Source organism: Ranitomeya imitator, chromosome 1 (assembly GCF_032444005.1).
Source record: "Ranitomeya imitator isolate aRanImi1 chromosome 1, aRanImi1.pri, whole genome shotgun sequence".
NCBI lineage: Eukaryota > Metazoa > Chordata > Amphibia > Anura > Dendrobatidae > Ranitomeya > Ranitomeya imitator.
The window spans coordinates 599989970-600005566 of record NC_091282.1 but is presented as its reverse complement, the minus strand read 5'-3'; the positions used below and the strand labels follow the sequence as shown (position 1 = coordinate 600005566).

At 48.3% G+C, this 15597-nt stretch overlaps 1 protein-coding gene across 3 annotated transcripts in view; it reads left to right on the top strand.

The window, feature by feature from the left end:
- Positions 1-5997: 5997 nt before the first annotated feature.
- The window catches only part of POGZ (pogo transposable element derived with ZNF domain), a 65942-nt gene continuing 56342 nt past the window's right edge, over positions 5998-15597 (top strand). The window contains exons 1-2 of one of the 3 annotated variants that reach the window (XM_069768359.1): positions 5998-6194; positions 9589-9641. The gene's annotated coding sequence lies outside the window, so the exon portion shown is untranslated. The remainder of the gene's footprint in view (positions 6195-9588; positions 9642-15597) is intronic. The other 2 variants (XM_069768374.1, XM_069768366.1) reach the window with 2 other exon arrangements.

Sequence of the window (15597 nt, the reverse complement as noted above, 5' to 3'; positions counted from 1 at the left end):
GCTAGCAAGAAAATGCCACACAAAGCGTTTCATTGGCTGGGATAGTAATCCACAGCGATGATGCGCTTGTGACATGCGCAGTGAGCGGCGGGGAACGCCGTCTATCAAACATGGCGTCCTCCATAGTTCCACATGTCATCTGGGGGTAAGTAAAATATGATCAATAAGAAGATATTAACAATGTTATGATCGTAATAAGTAGTAAATATGGAGCATCTGAGGGGCAATATGTTGCTATGTTTTAATGTATATAAGCACAGGGCACTTTATATATGAGCACTCAGTGTAAGTATAACCAAATATTGTATAATGTACTATTTTGTAGAAGCACTTAATTTAATGTAAATTATAATTGGGACAAAGTATTGATTGTTGAGATGCATATAAATAGACACTAAGTAGGGTTACCCACTGCTTGAGAAAGGCTCAGATGGAGCCGAAACGTCGCCCAGTAAAGTGGGTTGATTAAATCTTCCACATTTTCACTGAAGAAATGGAGTGCTGCCTATTTCTTTGAGTTTCTATGAACTTGGTGCAATCGTTGGATTGGTTGCTTGGGGCGTTGCACCCGAAGATAAGTAATAGTGTTGTGCTGTTCCCCTTTTTTTACTCTCTCTCTCTCTATATATAGTATAGAGTCTAAATCTGCAAGGGATAGTATTGTAAGGCATAGCTCTGCAAGATTTACTGATATAAGGACGAATTCTCTAAGACCTAGTGGCATGAGGCCAAACACTGTAAAATCTAATTGTATATGATCTAGGGATATAAGGCTTAATTCTGTAAGGGTATGTGTCCACGTTCAGGATTGCATCAGGATTTGGTCAGGATTTTATGCAGGTAAAATCCTGACCAAATCTGCACCTGGGGTCACTGGCAGGTCACCTGCGCTGTCCTTGCGTTGTTTCTGCAATGTAAGGACATGCTGCGTTCTTAAAAGACGCGCCGCATGCGTCTTTTAATGCATAGTGGAGACGGGATTTCATGAAATCCCCTCCACTATGCTGTAACATCTGGACGCTGTGTTTTTGACGCTGCGGCTCAATGCAGCGTCAAAAATGCAGCGTTTCCTGATTGTGGAAACATACCCTAAGATCTAGTGGTACAAGGTCTAATTCTGTAAGATCTAGTGGTACAAGGCCTAGTTTTGTAAGATCTAGTGGTACAAGGCCTAATTCTGTAAGTTCTAGTGACACAAGGACTAGTTCTGTAAGATCTAGTGGTAGGAGGCCTAATTCTGTAGAATATACTGGTATAAGGCTTGATTCTGTAAGATCTAGTGGTACAAGGCAAAATTTTGTATGGTATATTGGTACAAAGCCTAAGGCCGGCGTCACACTTGCGAGTTTTACGGACGTAAGAGCGCAGAAACTACGTTCGTAAAACTCGCAAAAAATACGGCACAATTATTCTCTATGTCCCTGCTCCTATCTGCCGTATTTTACTGATCAGTATTATACGGCTTTCTACGGCCGTAGAAAATCGCAGCATGCTGCGTTTGTCACCGTATTGCGCAAAGAAAACGCCAATGAAAGTCTATGGAAGCCCCAAAAATACGGATTACACACGGACCAGCAGTGTGACTTGCGAGAAATACGCAGCGCTGTTACAGAGAAAAGCCGGTAATTCAGTGCGGTGTACAGTAAAATCACACTGACAGCTTACAGTAGAATAGGTAGAATAAATATGTACACATAGAATAGGTATATATATACAGTATATATATGTCAGTGAGACACATATATGTATATATATTCTTACTTCATACAGCCGCGATATAGCAAAAAGCCGGTAATTCAATTACCGGCTTTTGCTTTCTCCTTCCTAAAACCCGACATGATATGAGACATGGTTTACATACAGTAAACCATCTCATATCACCATTTTTTTTTGCATAATCCACACTACTAATGTTAGTAGTGTGTATCTGCAAAATTTGGCCGTTCTAGCTCTTAAAATAAAGGGTTAAATGGCGGAAAAAATTGGCGTGGGCTCCCGCGCAATTTTCTCCCCCAGAGTAGTAAAGCCAGTGACTGAGGGCAGATATTAATAGCCTGGAGAGGGTCCATGTTTATTGGCCCCCCCCTGGCTAAAAACACCTGCCCCCAGCCACCCCAGAAAAGGCACATCTGGAAGATGCGCCTATTCTGGCACTTGGCCACTCTCTTCCCATTCCCGTGTAGCGGTGGGATATGGGGTAATGAAGGGTTAATGCCACCTTGCTATTGTAAGGTGACATTAAGCCTAATTAATAATGGAGAGGCGTCAATTATGACACCTATCCATTATTAATCCAATTGAATGAAAGGGTTAAAAAAAACACACACACACACATTATTAAAAATTATTTTAATGAAATAAAAACAAAGGTTGTTGTAATATTTTATTTAACGCCCAATCCAATCACTGAAGACCCTCGTTCTGTAAAAGAAAAAACATAATAAACCAACAATATACTTACCTTCCGCAGATCTGTAAAGTCCAACGATGTAAATCCTTCTGAAGGGGTTAAAACATTTTGCAGCAAGGAGTTCCGCTAATGCAGGCTGCTCCTTACTGCAAAACCCCGGGGAATGAAGCTAAATATAGGTCAATGATCTATATTTACCTTCATTTGCGGTGAGGCGCCCTTTGCTGGCTGTTCATAGATCGTGGGAACTTACCTAGAAAGCTCCCAGGCTTTCTAGGAAAGTTCCCACGATCTAGGGTTTTGCAGTAAGGAGCAGCCTGCATTAGCGGAACTCCTTGCTGCAAAATGTTTTAACCCCTTCAGAAGGATTTACATCGTTGGACTTTACAGATCTGCGGAAGGTAAGTATATTGTTGGTTTATTATGTTTTTTCTTTTACAGAACGAGGGTCTTCAGTGATTGGATTGGGCGTTAAATAAAATATTACAACAACCTTTGTTTTTATTTCATTAAAATAATTTTTAATAACGTGTGTGTGTGTTTTTTTAACCCTTTCATTCATTTGGATTAATAATGGATAGGTGTCATAATTGACGCCTATCCATTATTAATTTGGCTTAATGCCACCTTACAATAGCAAGGTGGCATTAACCCTTCAATACCCCATATCCCACCGCTACACGGGAATGGGAAGAGAGTGGCCAAATGCCAGAATAGGCGCATCTTCCAGATGTGCCTTTTCTGGGGTGGCTGGGGACAGGTGTTTTTAGCCAGGGGGGGGGGGCAATAACCATGGACCCTCTCCAGGCTATTAATATCTGCCCTCAGTCACTGGCTTTACTACTCTGGGGGAGAAAATTGCGCGGGAGCCCACGCCAATTTTTTCCGCCATTTAACCCTTTATTTTAAGAGCTAGAACGGCCAATTTTTGCAGATACACACTACTAACATTAGTAGTGTGGATTATGCAAAAAAAATGGTGATATGAGATGGTTTACTGTATGTAAACCATGTCTCATATCATGTCGGGTTTAGGAAGGAGAAAGCAAAAGCCGGTAATTGAATTACCGGCTTTTTGCTATCTCGCGCTGTATGAAGGAATAATATATATATATATATATATATATGTGTCTACTGACATATATATTTATATATATATATAGACAGTATATATATATATTTTTTTTTTTTAACACATGGATCCCTTGTATAGGCGTATGTCGGTTTGGCAAGCCTGCGATAAAAACACGCAGTAACGGCTGCCATACGGATTACATACGGAGGATGCCATGCGCAAAAAACGGTGACACACCCTGCCTACGGAGGAGCTACGGACCACTATTTTCGGGACTTTTCAGCGTATTACGGCCGTAATATACGGCCGTATTTGCATACGCTGAGTGTGACGCCGGCCTAATTCTGTAAGATCTAGTGGTACAAGGCCTAATTCTGTAAGATCTAAGTGGTAAAAGGCCTAATTCTGTAAGATATAGTGGCACAAGGCCTTAATTCTGTAAGATCTAAGTGGTAAAAGGCCTAATAATGTAAGCTCTACTGGTACAAGGCCTAATTATGTATGGTAAATTGGTACAAAGCCAATTTCTGTAAGATCTAGTGGTAAAAAGCCTAATTAGGTAAGATCTAGTGGTACAAGGCCTAATTCTGTAAGATCTAGTGGTACAAGGCCTAATTCTGTAAGATCTACTGGTACAAGGCCTAATTCTGTAAGATCTAGTGGTATAAGGCCTAATAATGTAAGACAGGGGTCCCCAACTCCAGGCCTCGAGGGCCGCCAACAGTGCAGGTTTTCAGGCTTTCTTTAGTATTGCATCGGTGGTAATGTGATCATCTGCACAGGTGATGATTGCAACCCCTGTGCAATACTAAGGAAATCCTGAAAACCTGCACTGTTGGCGGCCCTCGAGGCCTGGAGTTGGGGACCACTGATGTAAGATCTAGTGGTATTAGGTAAAATTCAGCAAGGTCCAGCGGTACAAGGACTAATTCTGAAAGATCTAGTGGTACAAGTTCTAATTCTGAAAGATCTAGTGGCACAAGGCCTAATTCTGTAAGATCTAGAGCTACAATGCCTAACAATGTAAGACCTGCTGGTATAAGGCCTAATTGAGATCTAGTGTTACAAGGCCTATTTCTGTAAGATCTAGTGGTAAAAAGCCTAATTCTGTAAGATCTAGTGGTACAAGGCCTAATTCTGTAAGATCTAGTGGTACAAGGCCTAATTCTGTAAGATCTAGTGGTACAAGGCCTAATTCTGTAAGATCTAGTGGTACAAGGCCTAATTCTGTAAGATCTAGTGGTACAAGGCCTAATTCTGTAAGATCTAGTGGTACAAGGCCTAATTTTGAAAGACCTAATGGTACAAGGTCTAATTCTGAAAGATCTAGTGGTACAATAATAATAATAATAATAATAATCTTTATTTTTATATAGCGCTAACATATTCCGCAGCGCTTTACAGTTTGCACACATTATCATCACTGTCCCGGATGGGGCTCACAATCTAAATTCCCTATCAGTATGTCTTAATTATGTAAGATCTAGTGGTACTAGACCTAATTCTGTAAGGTCTAGAGCTTGGTGGTATGTGGCGGATCCTTGGGGGTATACACTCCTTGGTCGTATACGGTGGCTCCTTGGTGGTATATGGCAGCCCACTGATGGTATACAATGGCTCCTTTGTGGTATATGGCAGATCCCTGGTGGTATATGGCGGCTCCTTGGTGGTATACGGTGGCTCCTTGGTGGTATATGGCAGCTCATTGGTGGTACATGGCGGCTCCTTGGTGATATACGGTGGCTCCTTGGTGGTATAAGATGGCTCCTTAGTGGTATATGGCGGTCCCTGGTAGTATACGGCAGCTCCTTGGTGGTATACGGCGAGTCCCTGGTAGTATATGGCGGCTCTTTGGTGGTATACAGCAGGTCCCTGGTAGTATACGGTGGCTTTGGTGATATACGGCTGCTCCTTGGTAGTATACGGCAGCTCTCTGGCGGCATACGGCGGCTCCTTGGTTGTATACAGCGGCACCTTGGTGGTATACGGTGGCTCCATGTTGGTATATGGCAGCTCCCTGGTAATATATTGCACAACTCTCTGCAGTGTCGCTTTACCAGCTTCTTACACTGAGGGAGAGCCAACGCCCGGCACAGGAAGGGCACCTGGTGGCCATTTTGTACTGTGTGCATTTCACCAGTCAGGAGCAGTAATAACAAAAGCCGTGGCAGCCATGTCAGGTGTTTATACAGCATAAGATGGCCGTCACGCCTCACGACACGCTGCAGAGAGCGCTCACAGGTGGGGGCACACAACACACAGATAAGCCAATCTGTGAGCACTGGAGTGGTCTCCCCACATACTAGTCATATTGGCTGCACCCCTAATTATTAGTGGAGGCCAATGGCTGCCTCCTGCTAAGTTTACACATTTGGGGGTTGTGGAGATTTGGCGGTTAAGCAGAGGGGGTATTATATAGGCCCCTCCCTCTTTAGGGAGGAGGAACACATCCTGCGCGCAGGCGTAATAGGAAAAATGTTGCGAGGGCGGGGCAATCGGCTGTGACGTCACTGCCCGCTCCAGTCTATCCGCCACTCAGCAAGCGTTGAGGAAATGACGCCACGATATTCATCCGCCGTGAAAGCGACGTATTCCTCCGCTCGCCCCTCTTTGTACGCAGTGCGCCTAGTGGCGGGTGTGAGGCGCCGGAGGGAGCCAGGGGTGTTTCTGGGTTTACGACCGAAGAGAGAAATCGCGGGCGAGGAGGAGGTGAGATAAGGGAGCAGGTGCGGAGCGGCCGGGAAAGGCACAATGTGGGGTAACGGCTGAAAGCCAAGGCGAATCAGGCCGAGGTGTAGCCCTCCGCTGCTGCCGCCATGTTGCTCCTGGGGACTATTTTGCAGGGAGGAGCGTGTTTTGGTGGCCCGTAGAGGAGGTGAATGAGGGCCACTATAGAAATGCGTCCTCCTGTAGGGACCTGTGCAGCTGAAGCACCTGTGGGGTTGGCAGCAGCTACCAGCTGGGGGGAGGGAGCAGGGGGAAAAAAAGAGTTGAGACCTATGTGCAGCCGGGGGTCGGAATGATGCACCCGGACTAGGTGACCAGACACACGTTCAGGCTGGGGGGAAGCCAGGATACCAAACGTGCTTTTGGGGGGCAGGTAGCCAGATGCACATTTTATAGGAGAAGGGGGTATCTGGTGACCGAACGCACGTTTTAGGGGAGGGGGATGGGGGCGGGTGACCGGACGTGCGTTTCGGGGGAGGATGGGGGCGGGTGACCGGACGTGCGTTCTGGGGAAGGATGGGGCGGGCGACCGGACGTGCGTTCTGGGGAAGGATGGGGCGGGTGACCGGACGTGCGTTCTAGGGGAGGAGGATGGGGGCGGGTGACCGGACGTGTGTTCTGGGGAAGGATGGGGCGGGTGACCGGACGTGCGTTCTAGGGGAGGAGGATGGGGGCGGGTGACTGGACGCGGGTTCTTGGCGAGGAGGGTGGGGGCGGGTGACTGGACGCGTGTTTCGGGGGAGGAGAATGGGGGCGGGTGACCGGACGCGCGTTTCGGGGTGGGAGGAGGATGGGGACGGGTGACTGGACGCGCGTTTCAGGGTGGGAGGAGGATGGGGACGGGTGACCGGACTTGCGTTCTAGGGGAGGAGGATGGGGGCGGGTGACCGGACGCGCGTTCTAGGGGAGGAGGATGGGGGCGGGTGACCGGACGCGCGTTCTAGGGGAGGAGGGTGGGGGCGGGTGACCGGACGCGCGTTCTGGGGAAGGATGGGGCGGGTGACTGGACGCGGGTTCTTGGCGAGGAGGATGGGGGCGGGTGACTGGACGCGTGTTTCGGGGGAGGAGAATGGGGGCGGGTGACCGGACGCGCGTTTCGTTTCGGGGTGGGAGGAGGATGGGGACGGGTGACTGGACGCGCGTTTCAGGGTGGGAGGAGGATGGGGACGGGTGACCGGACGCACGTTCTAGGGGAGGAGGATGGGGGCGGGTGACCGGACGTGTGTTCTAGGGAAGGAGGATGGGGGCGGGTGACCGGACGTGTGTTCTAGGGGAGGAGGATGGGGGCGGGTGACCGGACGTGTGTTCTGGGGGAGGAGGATGGGGGCGGGTGACCGGACGCGCGTTCTGGGGGAGGAGGATCGGGGCGGGTGACCGGACGCGCGTTCTAGGGGAGGAGGATGAGGCGGGTGACCGGACGCGCGTTCTGGGGGAGGAGGATGGGGGCGTGTGACCGGACGCGCGTTCTAGGGGAGGAGGATGGGGGCGGGTGACCGGATGCGCGTTCTAGGGGAGGAGGATGGGGCGGGCTACTGGACGCGCATTCTTGGGGAGGAGGTTGGTGCCGGTGACCGGATGCACGTTCTGGGGGAGGAGGATGGGGGCAGGTGACCGGGTGCGCGTTTCGGAGTGGGAGGAGGATGGGGGCGGGTGACCGGACGCGTGTTTCGGGGTGGGAGGAGGATGGGGGCAGGTGACCGGGTGCGCGTTTCGGAGTGGGAGGAGGATGGGGGCGGGTGACCGGAGAATGGGGGTGGGTGACTAGATGTGCGTTTCGGGAGGGCAGGTGACCAGATGCATGTACAGGGGAGGGTAAGTGACCATACGCGCATTTGGTTGGATGACAAGACCAGAGTGCAGCCCGGGCAGGTGACCAGTCAAGCGTTCAGCTTGGGGCCAAGGTGACCCAACTCACTTTCAGCTAGGGGACATGTGACCCAACGCATGTTTTTGGCTGCTCACACTCCACACTGAATACATCCAGATTTTTAAAACATGTAATTCCTTGTTCTTATTGTAATTAGCACATTGTGGATTTGGACTGAAAGCAGCAAATGTAAGAAGGCACATATATGGTAACGAGGAGTAAAGAGACACGTGTGACACAAACCAATGTGTTATACTTCACATCCCCCCTGTGCCCCTGTTACTCCCTTGATGGCTTCACACCTTTTTGGCTTCTCTCCAGCATCATCATCAGGAGATCACCAAAAATGAGCAGGTTGCCGCATCGGGACCTCATAACTGGAATCACCAAACAACTAAGAGAAGCCACAGTTTTTTACTGTAAGACATGACGGTCAGTCATCTGGAACGTTGCTAGAACCTTTAGGGTATGTGCACACGTTGCGGATTTGGCTGCAGATTCGCAGCAGTTTTCCATGCGGTGTACAGTACCATGTAAACCTATGGAAAACAAAAACCGCTGTGCACATGCTGTGGAGAAACGCAGCGGTTTATTTTCCGCAGCATGCCAGTTTTGTGCGGAAACGCAGCGTTTCTGCACCCATTGACTATACCTTGCGTAATGCAAATCCTCACATCAAAAACGCAAGACAATCCGCAAGTAATCCGCATTAAATCCACAACCATTTTGGCCTGCATTTTTTGCCAAGAGATGTGGATTCTGCGCGGAAAAATCCGCAGACAAGTCCGCAATGTGTGCGCATACCCTGAAGGTGTCCTCAAATGCAGTTGTGAAAACCATCAATTGCTATGATGTTCTAGGCTCTCATGATGGCCATCCCAGGAAAGGAAGACTGAGATTTACCTCTGCTGCAGAGGATAAGTTCATCAGCCTTACCGGCCTCAGAAACCACAAAGTGACTGCCCTCACAAATGATGAAAACACATCTTAACATCATCTGTCAAGTGGAGACTATGTGAAGCTGTCTTTATTGTCAAGTTGTTGTTCTGCAGCGATTGCTAGCCCGTCTGCTCTGCACTAAGTGGGACCATCATTTGTGTTGTAACAGGACAGTGACCCAGAACAACTCCAGGTAATGCAAAGGCGATGTGACCGCAAAGGAGAAGGATGAAGGCTGTGTTAGATGACACTGCCTCCACAATCCCCGACCTCTACCCAATGATAGGGGTGAAGCCATGGCAGCTGACAAGCACTCGGCACCTCTTGGAAATCCATCATGACTGTTGGAAGCCTCCACATGCGACCTGATGAGGCTGCGGAGAAGCTGAAGGGTTGTAGCTCTGTCATTACATGAGGGATCATAGATGTTACCCTCCCTGTTTGCACATGTGTTTCTTGCTGTCTGGTTTTACTGCCTTCAGTCTGAGTCTACAATATGCATGTTTCAATAACTTTCCACCCATTGTATAACTGGTTTATTGATCTTTTATTTTTCCTCTTTTTCTTTAGATTTGAAGCAAATATCTGAAATCTTCTGGAAACCCAGAGACTGGTGATCCAAGGTAACGGCGAATGAGTGAGGATCAAGGGTGCAGAGCTCCAGAAGGAGGCTGAAAATGATCCCTTCGCCCACTTTTCTAGACTTGGAAGCCAGATATGTGTATCTGTACAGTGCTCAGCATAAATGAGTACACCCAAACAGATTTTTATGGACACCATACTCCATTGATTGCAAACAAGATTAATTATTTTGCAGTCAACAAGTAATTTTGCTGACAGATGAGTACACTCCAAATAAAAGTCTTAAGGTACCGTCACACATAACGATATCGTTGCTTTTTGTGACGTAGCAACGATATCGTTAACAAAATCGTTATGCATGACAGCGACCAACAATCAGGCCCCTGCTGGGAGATCGTTGGTCGCTGGGGAAAGTCCAGGACTTTATTTCGTCGCTGGATCACACGCTGACATCGCTGAATCGGCGTGTGTGACGCCGATTCAGTGATGTCTTCACTGGTAACCAGGGTAAACATCGGATTACTGAGAGCAGGGCCGCGCTTAGTAACCCGATGTTTACCCTGGTTACCATTGTAAAAGTGAAAAAAAAAACACTACATACTTACATTCCTGTTACGTTCCCCCGACATCAGCTTCCCTGCGTCCCCCAGTGTCAGCGCCGGCCGGCCGTAAAGCAGAGCACAGCGGTGACGTCACCGCTCTGCTTTCCGGCCAGCGCTTACACAGTGCAGGGAAGCTGACGGCGGGGGCGCGACAGGAATGTAAGTATGTAGTGTTTTTTTTTTTTTACTTTTACAATGGTAACCAGGGTAAACATCGGGTTACTAAGCGCGGCCCTGCGCTTAGTAACCCGATGTTTACCCTGGTTACCCGGGGACCTCGGGATCGTTGGTCGCTGGAGAGCTGTCTGTGTGACAGCTCTCCAGTGACTCTGCAGCGATCGGCATCGTTGTCTAGATCGCTGCAGCGTCGCTAAATGTGACGGTACCTTTAGGAGCAAAGTTAAAGTTTAGGCGATAACCTAATTAACAAGAATTCACCCCCCCCAGGTCAGTCTTTATTGTTCATTACTTCGGCATCCACCAGACAAGTGATATATCTCTTCCATTTGGTGCTATTGCTGACAGCATGAGATGGGGAGGGGTGTCTTAACAGTTTCGCTTTAAAAAAGATTGTGCTCAGTAACTACAGACACTGTCAGGTTGGTGCTGTTATACTGATTAACATGATACCCAGTGATGAAAGCTGTCTTGTGATTATGTAATCTGTAATTGTAGTTTTCAGTTAATGAGATCCTGTGGCTGTGGGTGCCCTGTGGGTGAGGCTCTAGCAGCCTATGGGCGGGGTTTTATGTGGTGCTCTACTTACATATGCATCCTTATGGTCTTATGACAGGTCAGTGATCCCTCAGTCACCTGCCTCCTATTTTGCATACTGCATATACTATTGTGAGTTAATATAAAAAAAAATCTATTGTGTCATTGGGGGACTCCGGAAACCAAGCATGTTTGCTGCTGCCACCAGGAGGCTGACATTATGCACAAAAAAAGTTACCACCTCCTCCGCAGTGTACACTCCACTGAGCGGCACTAGGCTAAATCAGTTTAGCTTAGTGTCAGTAGGAGGTGGACACAGGTCTTTCACTAGAACCATATCTACTTTGATTTTTGTTGTTTTCCAGTAACGTCTTTTCTTTTTCATATGGGTCTTCTACTTACAGTACCTCTGGAGGGATACAGTGTGAACAGTCACACTGTACTCCCACATAGAGACTATGAGTACGGCGTGAACTGCCACACCGTATCCTCATGTGTATCCGGCAGGACCCCTAACACATGGAGAGTGTTTATGTGATTCGGATTCTGTTCCTGGCCGCTGTCTCCTACCCACTGGCCCACCAGAGCCTGTCTGTTTCAGGAGGCATGGACGTCTAATAAGGTCTCATCTTGAGGATGGAGGGGTATAGAGGGGTACATCTTCTTTTCTCTCTCCGTCAGGTTCCGGTCCAGAGGTGATGAAGGAGAAGATTCAGATAATGAAGAGATGGATGATGATAGAGGAAGATGAAAGAAGATGGATAAGGTCTTCTGCCCCCCTATTTTTTATTTAGGGTTTTGTTTGTTTGGGCCTTCTATTTCAGCATAGACCGTTTTGGTCTATATGGGACCTGTTTTTCCCTTTATTGTGCGTGAGTGGAGGCGCTGGGTTACCTGACAGGCAATGTCTGGGCCTCCGCACCACCCTCCCCTGTCTCGGCGGCCGCTGCTGCTAATTTAGGCCGCGGCCTAGTTCCCACAGTTCCGCCCCCTTCTCTCGACATCTTCTGGCGGGCTTTTCTCTCGCTGGCGCGCCACCTCTTCCTGTTTCTTTCTCCCTACAATTTGGACGTGCTTGGCTCTCGCCAGTCGCTGTCACTCTCCCTCCTCTTAGTTCTGGTGATTAGCTCTGGCCTCACTGAGCGGGCTCTTGCAGGCATGCCCCCTCTCCTCAGTGGCGCAGAAATCTGCACACGCTTTCTCCTGCGGTCCCACCTCTTCCTCCTAGCGGTCGCCATTTTCCGGTATCTGGACCTTGAAAGTGGCATCTATCTGCAGGGAATCTCTACACCTCCTAGGCAATCACCCTGCATGTCTCCTGGAACTCCTCTACAGCCTGGAAGCTGACTTCAGGACTGGCATCTTCCTGTGAGTAAGCTCTGCTCTACATACTGACACTCTCCTCAGCAAAGATATTTCTGTTCCCTAACCTTCTGGCATTAGTTAGTGGGTCCACTGTCTATCATGCCAAATCCTAAGGGGGAGCTGTGTTATGACCTGGTGGTCAGGACAATAATGGACCTGGTGGTTAAGAGCACACGGAATGACCTGATAGTTTCTGATAATAAAGGACGAGCTCTGGGACGTGGGAACTCTGCTGACCGCAATCCCTAATCCTATCAAACACACTAGAAATAGCCGTGGATTGCGCCTAACGCTCCCTATGCAACTCGGCACAGCCTAAGGAGCTAGCTAGCCCTGAAGATAGAAAAATAAAGCCTACCTTGCCTCAGAGAAATTCCCCAAAGGAAAAGGCAGCCCCCCACATATAATGACTGTGAGTAAAGATGAAAATACAAACACAGAGATGAAATAGATTTAGCAAAGTGAGGCCCGACTTACTGAACAGACCGAGGATAGGAAAGGTTACTTTGCGGTCAGCACAAAAACCTACAAAAAGACCACGCAGAGGGCGCAAAAAAGACCCTCCGCACCGACTCACGGTGCGGAGGCGCTCCCTCTGCGTCCCAGAGCTTCCAGCAAGCAAGACAAAAATAAAAATAGCGAGCTGGACAGAAAAATAGCAAACCAAAGAAATACAAGCTGGAACTTAGCTTCTGCTGGGAAGACAGGTCATAAGAACGATCCAGGAGTGAACTAGACCAATACTGGAACATTGACAGGTGGCATGGAGCAAAGATCTAATTGGAGTTAAATAGAGCAGCCAGCTAACGAATTAACCTCGTCACCTGAGGAAGGAAACTCAGAAACACCCACCAGAGGAAGTCCATGGACAGAACCAGCCGAAGTACCATTCATGACCACAGGAGGGAGCCCGACAACAGAATTCACAACAGTACCCCCCCCCCCCCCCCCTTGAGGAGGGGTCACCGAACTCTCACCAGAGCCCCCAGGCCGACCAGGATGAGCCAAATGAAAGGCACGAACCTGATCGGCAGGATGAACATTAGAGGCAAAAACCCAGGAATTATCTTCCTGACCATAACCCTTCCACTTGACCAGGTACTGGAGTTTCTGTCTCGAAACACGAGAATCTAAAATCTTCTCCACCACATACTCCAATTCCCCCTCAACCAACACTGGGGCAGGAGGATCAACGGATGGAACCACAGGCGCCACGTATCTCCGCAATAACGACCTATGGAACACATTATGGATGGCAAAAGAAGCAGGAAGGGCCAAACGAAATGACACAGGATTGATAACCTCAGAAATCTTATACGGACCAATGAAACGAGGCTTAAACTTAGGAGAGGAAACCTTCATAGGAACATAACGAGACGACAACCAAACCAAATCCCCAACACGAAGTCGGGGACCCACACAACGCCGGCGGTTAGCGAAACGTTGAGCCTTCTCCTGGGACAATGTCAAATTGTCCACCACATGAGTCCAAATCTGCTGCAACCTATCCACCACAGTATCTACACCAGGACAGTCCGAAGACTCAACCTGCCCTGAAGAGAAACGAGGATGGAAACCAGAATTGCAGAAAAACGGCGAAACCAAAGTAGCCGAGCTGGCCCGATTATTAAGGGCGAACTCAGCCAACGGCAAAAAGGACACCCAATCATCCTGATCAGCAGAAACAAAGCATCTCAGATATGTTTCCAAAGTCTGATTAGTTCGTTCGGTTTGGCCATTTGTCTGAGGATGGAAAGCCGAGGAAAAAGACAAATCAATGCCCATCCTTGCACAAAAGGATCGCCAAAACCTCGAAACAAACTGGGAACCTCTGTCAGAAACGATGTTCTCCGGGATAACATGTAAACGAACCACATGCTGGAAAAATAATGGCACCAAATCAGAGGAGGAAGGCAATTTAGACAAAGGTACCAAATGGACCATCTTAGAGAAGCGATCACAAACCACCCAAATGACCGACATCTTTTGAGAGACAGGGAGATCCAAAATAAAATCCATAGAAATATGTCCAGGGCCTCTTCGGGACCGGCAAGGGCAAAAGCAACCCACTGGCACGAGAACAGCAGGGCTTAGCCCGAGCACAAGTCCCACAGGACTGCACAAAAGAACGCACATCCCGTGACAAAGACGGCCACCAAAAGGATCTAGCCACCAAATCTCTGGTACCAAAGATTCCAGGATGCCCAGCCAACACTGAACAATGAATCTCAGAGATAACTCTACTAGTCCATCTATCAGGGACAAACAGTTTCTCCGCTGGGCAACGGTCAGGTCTATCAGCCTGAAATTTTTGCAGCACCCGCTGCAAATCAGGGGAGATGGCAGACAAAATGACCCCCTCTTTGAGAATACCCGCCGGCTCAGGAACACCTGGAGAGTCAGGCACAAAACCCCTTGACAGGGCATCAGCCTTCACATTCTTAGAGCCCGGAAGGTACGAAACCACAAAATCAAAACGGGAGAAAAATAACGACCATCGAGCCTGTCTCGGATTCAACCGTTTGGCAGACTCAAGATAAGTTAAATTCTTGTGATCTGTCAAGACCACCACACGATGCTTGGCTCCTTCAAGCCAATGACGCCACTCCTCGAATGCCCACTTCATGGCCAACAACTCTCGATTACCAACATCATAATTGCGCTCAGCAGGCGAAAACTTTCTAGAAAAGAAAGCACATGGCTTCATCACCGAGCCATCAGAACTTCTTTGCGACAAAACAGCCCCAGCTCCAATCTCAGAAGCATCAACCTCAACCTGAAACGGGAGCGAAACATCTGGCTGGCACAACACAGGGGCAGAAGAAAAACGACGCTTCAACTCCTGAAAAGCCTCTACAGCTGCAGAAGACCAATTGACCACATCAGCACCCTTCTTGGTCAAATCAGTCAACGGTTTAGCAACAGTAGAAAAATTAGCGATGAAGCGCCGATAAAAATTAGCAAAGCCCAGGAACTTTTGCAGGCTCTTCACAGATGTTGGCTGAGTCCAATCGTAAATGGCCTGGACTTTAACAGGGTCCATCTCGATAGTAGAAGGGGAAAAAATGAACCCCAAAAATGAAACCTTCTGAACTCCAAAGAGACACTTTGACCCCTTCACAAACAAGGAATTCGCACGAAGGACCTGGAACACCATTCTGACCTGCTTCACATGAGACTTCCAATCATCCGAAAAGACCAAAATATCATCCAAATACACAATCAGGAATTCATCTAGTACTCTCGGAAGATATCATGCATAAAGGACTGAAATACTGATGGAGCATTGGAAAGCCCGAATGGCATAACCAGGTAC